The following is a 14,121-nucleotide window of genomic DNA, read 5'->3' on the forward strand; positions in this document are numbered from 1 at the left end:
CAAAGTGCCACAATTAGCCTTTTCTCGAACACAAAGCAACTCATCGCCTACTTTAATTCTTTCCTCGGGTATTATTGTCTTTGAGGACATTGGTTACGGCTACTCCAAAACATGGCTTATAAAGGGAAATATAGTGTTTAATCAAATGGTAGTGAATTGCAAACTTGCTTAGAACAAATCATGAAGTCGCAAACAACTAAACATAAGCTACACTTGTCTAATTGAAATGGATTTGTATGCTTGCTCTATTAAGTATCAAAAATTGGCATTTAATAATATAATCTTTACCACACAAATATACTAAATTGATGGAAAGCTAAGTTAAAAAGGAAGAGAAGCGATGCGAATATAATTTACTCAAGTTTATGGATTGAATCAATCAACTATTTGAAGCATCTGTTTCCAAATAAGGCATGCCCAAGTTCTTGGATCGACGGCTAATCTCTTGTCACTACCTCCTAAAAGGGTAATGATTCATTTGAAACAGAGATGAATCACTTAGGCTCAATAGTCAGATGACACCAAGATCAAATCGAAATAAAAACTCGTGTTTGGATGAAATCAAGTCTTCCCGCGCCGGCTCTTGTTTTTGGACCAAGCAAGGACGAGAAACTCTTCAGACATGTATCAGTGCACTGAGTCTTCAAGAATGGATATTTCAAACATGGCAATGCAAGTACAGGATCGAAGTTCATCAAAAGAAGCACATGATTTAGTTAGTCCTATAAACTATTCCATCCATTATATCGCGCACGAGGATACTGTGCCTAGATTTGCATAAAAACAACAGGATAAGAAAACAAGAGTTGGCATCAAACATCATGATTCAGCTGCCCAAATAGCTTACTCTGAACCTGTACTCTTTATTTACAATAAATAAATAAATAAATTGTAATGACTACAAATCTACAATAGTACAGATCTACCAAGCTAAAAAGGAGATAAATGAAAAGAAAAAAAAATGCTTGTTTGTTACTCCATCAAAAGGATTTCTTGCATCTAAACTTAGCCATACTACTGTCTCCTCCTGTGTGTTCATGGAAGAAAAGAGGAAGCACTTGTTGTTCCCCATAGAAAAGTGAGTCAAACTTTGATTGAGATTGCTTTGAAAGCATCATTCTCCACACTCAAAGGTAGGGACACAAGTATTTTATTCCTTTCTTAATTACCCTCACTTTCATTTGAGCTTTGGTTTTAAGTAATCATGGTTTTCCTGCATGGGTTCCCCTAATCATGGGTTCCACTTGTTCCAGTAATGTTCTTAATCTAATATTTTCTGTTCTTATTGATTCCACATAACTTTATCTGAAAACAGAATGAGTTTGCTATGAGTTGTTAGTTTTCTTTTCTCAGTCGGATTATCAATCCAAGTTGAACTGGAAGGACCCAGTGAACCATGTTTTATGTCAAGTAGTTTTCTCAACAACTGTTTGCATGATCATAAATCAACTAATTGGGGGTTAATATTCAATGTTCATCTCTGTGCATTTAATCACTGGCCCCCATGAACTACTGATATCTTATTGTTTATCCAGTAATTGCCTAGTGTTTTTTTTGTCCTGTCATACAAGTTGCACAATTTGGTTCAGGAATCAAATTATAATATGTGAGCTGCACTGCGCATAATGATGAGTGATTTACTGTTTTTAGTTAATTGCGATTGTCTTTTGGTCAAATACCAATCTGAATAGAATATATCGACCACTAAGGAGTATCAAATCTACATATTAGGAAAAGATATCTCCATTTCAAGGTAAGGAATACTCTGAACAATGAAATTGCCAGAATATTCAACCCCTAAAAAAACATTTGAGATTCATTGTTAGCCAAGAGCGGTCCAGCTGAAATTCTGTTTGCTTTATCCATTTAACTTGAATGAAAAAGCTTTCGCGATAGTGAAAGCTTCTCATGCATGTGTGTTTAGTGTTCTAGTGCTTTGTTCAAACTTTTCATACCCTTTCTTTTTGTTGTTGTTGTTTTTATATCATATTGCCTACTTCATGAGCCACTCAAAAGTCGAATTATAATATCGTTCTCATTTTCTCGTGTATTGTTATTAGCACCATCTATGCTAAAACTCTCTTTTCTCACAGTTTGGATATTAGAGCACAGAGACTGCAGAAAAACATGAAGCAACAAAGGTAAAAACATTAAAAATCTCTGATTTCTTTTTGACAAAGGTCTTTCTTTTCTGCAACTGCTACACAGAAAAGCCTCGTCCACTAGTTGACCATGCATTCCAATTTCATCATGTTTCATGTCCTTGAATCCACTAAATCCTGAAAAAGAAGAGCCAAATGGATTTGCATAGAGGATAATATTCATATAACCATTTATTATTTCTGCATAAGTTTCATAAAGATCAGCACTGATCTGGCACATTGGGCTTATTGCCATCTGACAGATCCATTCCACACACATCCAGAAGTAGGTGCAAAGCAAACACAAGGCCATTTGCAATTTCTTGATCCAAATTTGACTCTCTGATGTGATGGCACAACTAAAAGGTGTGCAAACCTAACGATCTAACCCCTCCTTTTTTTTTTTTGGAGGCAAGGCAACAAGGCCATTTCTGCAGGAGGTTGAATTCATGCCACTCAGTTCAGTTCAGGTTTCCAATTTTTTCCAAGTTTCCGATTCTTCGAGCCAGATAATATCGAATGTGCCAATTGTTTTTGCCCATCCCTTGGTATGCTACCTTTCGAATGAGCTTTAAATGCCAATTGCATCTCATCTCCAGAAGATTTATTACCCTTAAAGGATGTGGTCCTTTCAATGACTTAATGTGTGTTCTCTTTAGCTTTCGAGAGGCAATTGAATGGCACTGTCATTTCCTGGAGAAGAAGAATGGTGAAGGATGAAGATCAGAGACAGCCTAAATTTAATTGTTTTCAGTGTAAGAAGAATTCTATTTTTAACGTTATAGGGATCATCAATGCCCTTTTTGGCAAAAACTTGTCCAATTCAGGCCAAAGAGAAATGAAATGAAATGAAATGTGGGAGAGCTTCATGAATGTTACAAAGTGCAAACTAATGGCTTGGTCTCTCTATTTCCACACTTTAGTTCAATCCCAGCAGGGCAGAGTAGGGTAGGCCATAACAATTAGGTACAGAGGAAGCTTCATCTGAAGCAAGGGGGATTAACTAAATCTTCCTTAATTAATTTCTTTGTCTTTATTAAAAAACTATCAATCAATATAGGTCCATGACCCCTCCCTATATCGACTGCAAATCCCTTCGCACCCGCACTCAACAACAGTACCAATGTGTTTGCATTCAGTGTTTCCCATGCCCGCGATGTTGAGTTAGGTGCATGCATATGTACACAGCGGGCGCGACTGAGTTAGTACTACAAGGTGGTCCATTGGATGGTACAGTGTGGTGTGGTGTGGGGGTGCACCACAAATTAAGGGAGAAGACTGTGCCGACATTCACACATCACAATCCTTCGATCAGTTTCTACTTTAACTTTAAGCTTCTTCGAGTTAAAAGATTTGTATGTCGTAGTTTGGTGGTGGTTTAGAATGCCTCCTTCGCGAGAATGTAGTTTCGAACAATGTCACTCGGTGGTTGCAGTAACATCTAATAGAGGATGGGAAAGCATGATCGTACTTAATTCCCAAGGGAGTTGTGTGTGTCGATGGATTTATGGATAATGGAGATGATTCTAGACCAACAAGAGGGCTAGATCCATTGAAGTTCAAGCTAGACATGCCGTTAGAAAATAATAATAATAATAATAATAATTATAAATATAAAGGAGAAGACCTTTTCGAGACCACTATAACAATCATCACAATACTATAATACTTGGATTATCAAAAAAAAAAAAATAATGGAGGATGAATTCACCCTCTCTGTTTTTTGAAAACTCACTTCCCTCTCTCATGTAGTTAACCTTTACTATAATACACTAACCTATTTAAAGGCTTCAAAGCTAAATTAATAAATTTTAAGGTTCAAAATGCATTTGAAATGAACTGTCATATGATAATTAACAAAAAAAAAATCCTAAGAATGAGGGCGTGACATCGTAATAAATCCAAACTGGAGGGTGTATTTTCAACGTGACGTAGATAGTAAATAGATATAGCCTATTCAGCCCTGCCTCTTTCAATTTTTTCGGTTTAACCCTTGTGGAAACAACGCTGCGACTTCACACAAAACAGGCCGCTTTCCTTTTTTTTTAAATAATAAAATATATTTATAATATATGTAAACTTCGGCTCAGGTGTAATAAATTTTATTTTATTGTTATATAAAATTACAAATTTATATGTAAAATAGGATTCTATATTTAAGATAATAAATTTACAATCTCTCACGGGCCAAAGATGTTAAAAGGTTCATTAATTATACTTTTTTATTTTAAATAAAGTGCCTCTATAAATTTTTTATTTATAATTATTATTGTATAAAAATTAAAAGGACATCTTTTATTTTTATTATCATAAAAAACATCTCATTTTAAACAATATATCAAAAAGAGGCTCCGTATCTCAAAAGTATTTTGATTAGTTTTGTCAAAGTCTAAGTAATCTTAGTCAATTATTTTATATTGAGAAAGTTTTAATTAAAGTTATAATAACTATTGTAAATTAAAATAATTTTAATTAATATTTAAGTAATTTGGACTATAAATTATTTAATAATATTAATTATGTTTTAATCAAAAATATTATAATAGTGCTAAAAGAGAGAAATTAGGCATAAAATACTCTTTGATATAAAAATAAAGAATCCTTTTTAATTTATTTTCTACCTTGTTTATTTACTTATTAAAAATGGAGGAGTAAAATGATAATAAATGAGCTATAAAATAATGGTAACAGAGCAGTAGAATAAAGGGTGATTTGTAAAATGTAATTAAGTGTGGGGCGAAATAAAATATCCCCTCAACTCTCTCTCTCCTGGGAAAAGAACAATAGCGCTTAAAATTACACTACGAGAAAAAAAAAAAGAGGAAACAAAAGCAGAGTTTTGATGGATGCTCGAAAATAAAAAGGCGTACTTGGGACACTCTCTTCTCAAACGAAGCGCCGTCAAGCTCTCTCCTCGGAGCACGCACTCGATCGGAGCGAGGAGAGGGTCGGCATTCAATTGCTCCTCCCGAGCTCACGAATCTGTTGTCGCGGGATGCTGCTTTCGCTTCCTAAATGTTCGTCCTGCGCCTGAGATCCCGGAGCGCGGCGCTGGTTCGCGGCGGCGGGGCGCTGAGCTACCTGGGGTTCAAGATGAAGCCTTTTGGGAGGTGGAGCTCGCTCTAGGTTCTTCTCGTTTCAGCTGTCAGCTTGTTTGGGAAGTCCGAGGCCGAGATCGGGGCGGACGTTGATGTTTGGTGAACGAAAGGAGCTCCTTTTGGTGCTTGGGTAGCTGTCGGTGCTGGTTCGGGCCGAGAAGGGAGTTCCTGAGGTGAGATCTGGGGTGGCTTGTATTTAGTACTTTTCTGCCGATGTCCTCCCTCCCCCTTCGAATTCTTAGCTGGCTTTTGAGATTTTGTAGAGTTTCTTTCCTTTCTGAAGCTCGGTTTTGGGTTTCTTGTTGATGCTTTTCGTTCTCAAATTCTTCGTTGGTAGGGTTCAAATTGGTTTGTTTGGTTGAGTTAGCTACTGCGATTTTTCTTTTGCTTGTTTTATGGTTCATTGACCTTGTTCTGTCGTCTGTCGTCTGAGAACCTGGACGAATTTTTTTGACGTTGATTGGACAATAAAGAATGATTTTTTGCTTGCAACTTTGTTGAACCGAGAGGCGCAGGATCTCTTGAAAATTAAATAGAAGGGTTAAAATCTGTTTCTTGCTGAGAAATTGCAAATCTTTTTAGCGAGAGCTTACATAGTTAAATTGCTGGACTAAAAATGTTGAATTATAACTTTTTTGGAACTTGGATCGGCTTTGGAAAATTTTTCTCATTTCCTCTCTCCAGAAGATTGAACTTGTTATTCTATTTTGATTTGTTTCTTTTCCATATAGTCTCAGATCGGTAGATTCCATGTCAATTAAAAACATTTGGTGATGATGAAAGAATGATAGTGATAATGTTTTGCAGAGTTGAACATAATCATAGAGATACTTTGTTGTGTGAAAGAGAAAGGAAATTCTTGCTATTCAAGTTCCTTTTCTCAAAAATGTTTTTTGTGGAACTTCAGGACTAGAGTTGCAATTTTTTGGTTCCAGTCGTTGCAGTCTCTCCATTAAATAAGAAGATGAAACTCTCACCATCAGGTCTTGGAAATCAGCAGCAAGATGGTGAGTTCTATTGCATTTTTGTTGATTAGCTTAAAATGTTCATCGTATCAAGATATATATGCATTTTTGTTGTACTTAATCAATGATTATAATAATTTTTCATCATTAGTGATCTAAGTTCCCCTTCTAATTTTTTGCTATTAATCCTTCAATGTAAATGAATCTCATTGAGCATTGCTAACTGTGCTAGTTAACACTGCTGGATCAATGTGTGGTTTATTAGAAGGATTACTAAAGTAATAATGCAGTTTGTAATTTTAATAAATCTTTCTCCTCCCAGAAGACTTTGTTAAATGTGGCTTTTCAAGATCCCAAACTGTAGTCATTTTTGCAAAACAATATTATTCCTAAATCCATCTGTTTGGAAGTGACATTTGACAAATATGTGTTTTCATCAACAAAAAAGAAAAAAGAAAAAAGAAAAAAGAAAAAGAAAAGGATATTGACTACTAATTAAGTTAAGACTTAGACATAATTCCATTATTTATGTGTGCAGCTTTGAAAATTTGGAAAACCATGAGCCATTTAGTGTATGCAAACAGTAGTTTTGCTTCTTCCAACCTTCACAGTGACTCAACCACTACATTTTGATGGCAATGATGATTCTCCCATCATTTATATATAATTTCTTCATTTTAACTGTATAATGTGTTAATCATGTAGTTCAAGACACAGAAGAACAAATTTGCTTGAATTCAGAGTTATGGCATGCTTGTGCCGGACCACTAGTTTCATTGCCTCTTGTTGGAAGTCGTGTAGTCTATTTCCCACAAGGCCACAGTGAACAGGTAAGCAGTTTTACTCATTTCCCAGTTGTTTGAAACAGTTGGCAGTCAGCAGTGTAACAATTATCCCTGTGAATCTTTTTTCTTGCTTGTATTTGATTATTTAGCTCGGATTGTTTGGATAAGGTCATTCTTTGTTTTTCTTGGCATGCTGTTTAATCTGGTTATCTCATCAGGTAGCTGCATCTACCAATAAGGAAATTGACTCCCTTCCTAGCTACCAAAGTTTGCCACCTCAGTTGGTTTGTCAGCTTCATAATGTTACTATGCATGTAAGTTTCACTCAGATATTTTTAATTCTCTCTCTTAATTTCACGATCATTTACATACTCATCAGTGTGCATTTTCTACAGGCAGACAAAGAGACAGATGAAGTTTATGCCCAGATGACATTGCAACCATTAAATCCAGTAATCACTTTATCTGTGCTCTCAATGCCTTATTTTGCTGCGACATCCTTTGATTCTCATTGCAACATTTAAATTTGTTCTGTAGCAAGAGCAAAAAGATCCCTATCTACCTGCTGAATTGGGTACTCCGAGCAAACAGCCAACTAATTACTTCTGTAAGACGCTAACCGCAAGTGACACCAGTACACATGGTGGATTCTCTGTTCCTCGTCGAGCAGCAGAAAAAGTGTTTCCTCCATTGGTAAATCTAGCTTGCTAGCAGAAGTTTGAATTGCCATTTAATCGACAAAAATCAATGGCATTTTCTCGCTGATCTGTAGTTGACTAGTATATATCATGATCCTCCTCTTCACCAACAAGCCTTTTTAGTCCCAACTATTTGAAGACTACCACATGGAACTTGTCCCTTGATTGAACTCTGTTCAAGGCTCTATATCCCATCCTAATTAAACTATATCACTGTTGTAGGACTTTTCACAGCAGCCTCCATGTCAAGAGTTGATTGCAAGGGATCTCCATGGTAATGAGTGGAAGTTCCGCCACATATTCCGAGGTATGTGAATGTCTTGCCTCTATTTGCATTTTTTGATGGTGCTGATGCGTGATAGTCAATAAGACATTCATAGGTGCCGAGGTTGGATTTACTATTTGGTAGAACATGCCATTATGAGTTTGAGTTATGCCATCTTACAGAACTTTCAATGTTCTTGCTGTGGTAGTTTAACATTTCTAGTCAGGTCTAGCATGTGATATAAAATCTTCAACCGAGGGTATGGTCATGGTTCTGATGCAGGTCAGCCAAAGAGACATCTTCTTACAACAGGATGGAGTGTCTTTGTGAGTGCAAAGAGACTTGTTGCAGGGGATTCTGTTCTTTTCACATGGTGCTTCTCCAATTAACAATTTGTGAATTGTTAACAGATTTTTTTAAAAAAAATTATAAATATTGAATTTTTCCTGCACCTGATATAATAGGAATGACAACAATCAGTTACTTTTGGGAATTCGGCGTGCTAATAGACCACAAACAGTTTTGCCCTCATCCGTTTTGTCTAGTGACAGCATGCACATAGGACTTCTTGCCGCAGCTGCTCATGCTGCTGCCACAAACAGTAGATTTACTATATTCTATAATCCAAGGTGAATAAGACATATCTTAAAGATCTATCTTTTCTGGTCATTTGATTAATCAGAAATTTTTATCTTTTTCAGGGCAAGCCCTTCTGAATTTGTCATTCCACTTGCTAAGTATGTTAAAGCAGTTTATCACACCCGTATTTCTGTGGGTATGCGTTTCCGGATGCTTTTTGAGACAGAAGAGTCAAGCGTTCGAAGGTAGCTTCATATGTAGCCTCTATTTTAGTGATTTGTTTCTCGAGCATTTCCTCTGGAATTCCATGGTCATGTTGATGCTTCGTTGTTTATAATTTTCTTATTGTTCTCTTTCATGACTTAAGATGGTTACTTCTTTAATTTAACAGATACATGGGCACAATTACAGGAATTAGTGATCTTGATCCTGTCAATTGGCCAAATTCACACTGGCGATCTGTTAAGGTAAAAATTTACACAATAATCAGATTTACTTTGCCTAAGGAAAATTCTGGGTAATTTCTTTCTGCATAGAAATTCTTTTTGAAACCAATTTCTTGAAGATACGAACAACTCTAATCATCCTGCTTATGCCATCTGGGTTTCATTAATCCAGGTTGGCTGGGATGAGTCAACTGCTGGTCAGAGGCAGCCAAGGGTTTCACTCTGGGAAATTGAGCCTCTGACAACTTTTCCAATGTATCCGCCTCCCTTTCCCTTTAGGCTTAAGCGCCCATGGCCAACCGGATTGCCCTCACTTCCAGGTACAGTTGCTAATGTTATATCCTTTATGAAGAGATTGTCATTCCACTCACTAATATTTCGATAATTAAGTGGAAAAGAGGATGGTATCGTTCTGAATTCATCTCTAATGTGCCTCTGACATGCAGGAAGTCCTGCATTTCAGTCACGGAACTTTCAGGGTATGGGTGTTACACCATGGATGCAAATGCAGCCACGGTTTGATACTCAAATGCTTGGTCTGCAATCTGACATGTACCAGACAGCGGCTGCAGCAGCACTTCACGAAACTAGGAGCATGGACACTACAAAGCATCCGCCACCTCAGATGCTGCACTTCCAGCAAACTCCAAACACTACTAGCAGATCATCCCCGATACTAGCCAGTCAGGTTCTACAGACTGGACAACCACAACTTCATCAAACCTTCCATCAAAATATTCAGATAAACCCGGTGCTAGGTCAGTCTCAATCTGAGTATTTTCAGCATCAGCTGCCACAAGTATACTCTCTTGGCGAGCAGCAGCAACCACAAGAAATTCTGCAGCAACAAATCCCAGAGCAGCAGCAAACTTTACATCATCAACTGCAACAGAAGAAATTGTTACCTAATCATGAGCAGAATTCTAATGGTGTACCTTCCTTTCCTCAACTAATGAATGAGTTGCAGTCTCCATCTGCAGCACTGCAAAATGTTTCTCCATTTTTGCAGACTCAGAACTTTACTGACTCGAATTGTAGCAGCGTCCCAACCTCTACTGTCTCCCCATTGCATAATATTTTGCAACAATTATCTCCTGAAGCAGCATCGAATCTACTTGCATGGGCGAGAAGCAACCAGATAATAAGTTCTAGGCCTACTCAATGGTCATCGAAGAGATTAGCAGTCGAATCAATGCTACCGCTCCCTGCTGGAGATCAATCTGTCATGCCTCAGGTAGAACAATTAGGTGTGACACAAAATAGCCTTTCTCAGCATTCTGTTGCATTGCCACCATTTCCTGGAAGGGAGTGCATGGTGGATCAAGATGGTAACGTTGAGACCCAGAGCCATCACTTGTTTGGTGTTAACATCGATTCCTCATCACTTTTGGTGCAGAATGGTATGACAGCCCCAAGTAATACTAGCCCTGGGACTGATTCATTGAACATGCATTATGATTTTTCACTGAATCATTCATTGTCTGGTTCACATGGAGATGAACCTGGATATTTGCCATCTCCTGAAAATACAGATCCAATCAATGCAAAAGGTGGAACCTTTGTAAAGGTCAGTAACCTATCATTCTATGAAATTAATGTCGCCTTGCTCTGCGTTTTGTAGTTTGATGTTCTAAAGCTCTCTTTTAAAAAGTGGATTTCAAATGTTCAGTGTTATTACAATGTTCTACAGCTGGATTTTAGATAAAAAGTTGAAAACCAAAATACTAATTTGTATTTCTTAGTTGTTAAAGACTATGGCTTGCATTCATGTCAGTCACAGAGTTTCAATTTCAATGATCAATACATTGGTTAGTAAATTTATCTCCTTGTAAATGAGAATGAGAAAGGTCTGCTACATCCAATTGATTGTTAAATAGTTTATGACTTACCAATTGTTTGATACTTTGATTAATACTACGTGCTTACATAGAATGAAAGGTCATTAACTATTTAGTTCAAACATGCTCATAAATTGATTAGTTTGATTTACCGGTGCAGATTTGTAAATCAGGATCCTATGGAAGATCGCTAGACATTACCAGATTTAGCAGCTACCACGAGCTCCGTAGGGAGCTGGAATGTTTATTTGGCCTTGAAGGCCAGTTGGAAGACCCTTTGAGATCAGGCTGGCAGCTTGTATTTGTCGACAGGGAGGATGACATTCTTCTTGTCGGCGATGATCCTTGGCAGTAAGTTCTCTACAATTTTGTGGTTACTTTTTCATATGGCAATTTTCTAATCATTGTTGACTTTCTTTCACGAGTTCATCCATTTCTATAAAATCCTCTGACTATACTTGTGCATCCATCAGTGAGTTCATGAGCAACGTATCGTGCATACAGATCCTTTCACCTCAGGAAGTGCAGCAGATGGGAAAACAAACTACCAATTTCCTCAACTCCACCCCCACCAAAAGGGTTCCGAACAATAGCTGCGACGACTACATAAAGCACCAGGATTCAAGGAACCTCAGCTCCACCACCACCAGAATCGCATCCGTCGGATCGCTTAAATACTGAAAGAAAAACAGTTGTCAATCTTTTTTTATCACACATTCGTGCCGCCCTAAGTGCTCAACTCAAGTAGCTCTTAAATTTACTTAATTTATGCTTGTCTAATAATTGTATCATATGATTTCCGTCTCATAGTATTGATGCATAATCCCTTCTACTAGTTTTGCAGAATCTAATTGTTGTCTCCTGTTAATGAGTATCAAAATTGCAACCATATTATTATTCAGGTTTAGCTCCTCTGCCTTATCTTTAGCCATTGGCATGTGGAGCTGGACCACAAAGTGTGTTTTCTCAGTCCTTTCCCATGTGATTGGGTCCATGTCTGAGTGCTGGAATTTGCACTCATTAAATTATACTCTGCATCACTGATCCCCACACTCACTTCTGTCCTTTTCATGAGAACAGTGATTCATTGATTGAGTTGTTTTTCTTCTCTTTCTTTCTTTGGATTCAGTTGTTCTTGTGCTTTTACTTCAAGTGGCAATGGAGGAGCCCACCATCTTGTGCATTGTGGTTGACTGTATCATCATCATCATCATTATCGCATAAAGAGAGGTGAGCATGTGGCCTCCATTAAGACACCAGCTGCTAGCTTCGCTTTCATAGATGTCTGTCTATCAGCAGCATCTTTTTTTCTCCATGGCATGGCATCTCATCTTCTTTCTTTCACCTTCTTGGTGATTTCATGGCCCTTCCAAATCCTTGATTGGGGCCACCAGAGAGACCTCTCAGAGCTCATACCTTTTCTCAGTTTCATGCTCTGCTGCAGCAACAATGGTGGTGGTGCTGCTGCTGCTGCTGCTCAATCTGGACAATTTTCTCAGGCTTCTGATGGCAGTGTGAAAAGTGAAATCAGTGTACTGTGCACTCCGTGGAGATTTCTTCTGAATCTTCTTACAAAAAAAAATGTTTCCTTTTGCTTTCTTAAATAGAGGATGAGTTAGGACAGCTGTTGGTGTAGATGTTCTTGTTGCCAACACAGTCATCAAAATCTCAGTTAAATCAAAATGATCCATGAAATTTATTTATTTTGAAAATTCAATTCAGCTAATATGAAAGTTCAGTTTATATATATATATATATATATAATGGTGACAAAAGGTGAATACGTTTGTCCCTATCAATCCGTTTCAAAGTCAACACGGAGGAGATAAATTATGGATTGTTATTAGCCTTTGGAATACTGACTAATATATAAAGGAGGCATTTATCTTGATTTTACCAAAATTCAAATCTTAAAAAATAATTATTTATGCTCCTTGATCAAATATATTTGTTTGCTTTAGCTTCACAATGAGCACCAATTTATCTTATTGTCTGGCATTTTAATTAAAACATACTAATACTCATTCTTTCCCTCCAAATTTCAATGGCGCCTTCTATCCTAAACTATTGATGATCATGACCATCGAATTCAGTCGACTTTGAAAGTTAAAATATCTCTTTTTTTTTTGTAAAAAAAGTCTAAAATGAGGTATCATTCTTTCTAAATTTAGCATTATTTAACTAGAATTTAGTATATTTTTTATCTCACTGAGTCGTATTTAATTGAATAGAAAATATACTTGATTCTAATTAAATGATGTTGAATTTAAGAGAAATTATACATCATTTTAGACTTTTTTTTTTACCTTCTGTTCCCTCATGACAGATCGATTGATTGACAATCGATTCTCAATCGATAAAATATACTCGATTCTAGTTAAATGAGGTTGAATTTAAGAGAAATTATATATCATTTTAGACTTTTTATGCTTTATATTTCTTCACAACAAATCGATTGAATTCTTGATCTATCGAAGTAATCCAATTTATAGAAAATATATTAAATTCTAATTAAATGATATTGAATTTAAAAAGAATTATATCACATTTTAAATTTTTTATACTAACAAAAAATGAGAACAATTAGATACATGGGTGTCTATTAGGGAGTTATTCGATTCTGTCTTAGTTAAAAAATTCAAATTTTAATTAAATTGATTAAATAGTAGTGTCAGTACAGTAGTGATCGACTGATGATACTGGTGATCCATAAGTCAAGAGTAATAAATGTAGGAATCGACGGGCGCAATCGATTGTTGACATAGCAATTGAGTGTTGATAAAAAGTTCCATTAATTCGATAATTATTAAATTAATTAATTTTATATTAATTTAATTTATTTGATTTTAATGATAAATTTTATATTAGTTTAATTTGTTCTGAAACAATAAGTGTGCACGTTAAAGATAAATTATACTGCAAAATTGGAAGTAATTTAATTTTTTTTGTTTCTATTTAAACCGAGAAAAAGAAACCGAGTGAACACCGTTTAGTTTATGTTAAGTTCGAAAGCTTGAACAATATGATCCCTAGCAAAAATTATAGTGTTAGATTGAATACTTGATGGCTATCATATTTAATATAAAACAAATGCATTTATTAAATTTGATAAAATTTAAAAGTTATATTGAATTTGAAAAAAAAAAACAAAAACAAATACTCCAAAAGATTGGACTATATTGATAAATTAAGCCCTGAAAAGAACACATTCATTTAATGTTTTTATAAAAATGGAAAATATAAACATAATAAATAAGAAGCAAAGCTGTTTTGTTTTAATAAAAGCTTAGTCAATTGACATTGAGT

General features: G+C 36.1%; 1 long non-coding RNA gene and 1 pseudogene across 1 annotated transcript; both read left to right on the forward strand.

Annotated features, from left to right (window-relative positions):
* Positions 1 to 2,034: 2,034 nt before the first annotated feature.
* LOC122002760 lies at positions 2,035 to 2,985 on the forward strand. The gene is made up of 3 exons (XR_006117718.1): positions 2,035 to 2,141; positions 2,405 to 2,689; positions 2,801 to 2,985. It is a non-coding gene; the product is annotated as an uncharacterized LOC122002760 (long non-coding RNA).
* Positions 2,986 to 4,960: 1,975 nt separating this feature from the next.
* LOC122024016 lies at positions 4,961 to 11,666 on the forward strand (annotated as a pseudogene).
* The last annotated feature ends 2,455 nt before the right edge of the window (positions 11,667 to 14,121 follow it).

The sequence above is a fragment of the Zingiber officinale genome, chromosome 1A (genome assembly GCF_018446385.1).
Source record: "Zingiber officinale cultivar Zhangliang chromosome 1A, Zo_v1.1, whole genome shotgun sequence".
Lineage (NCBI taxonomy): Eukaryota > Viridiplantae > Streptophyta > Magnoliopsida > Zingiberales > Zingiberaceae > Zingiber > Zingiber officinale.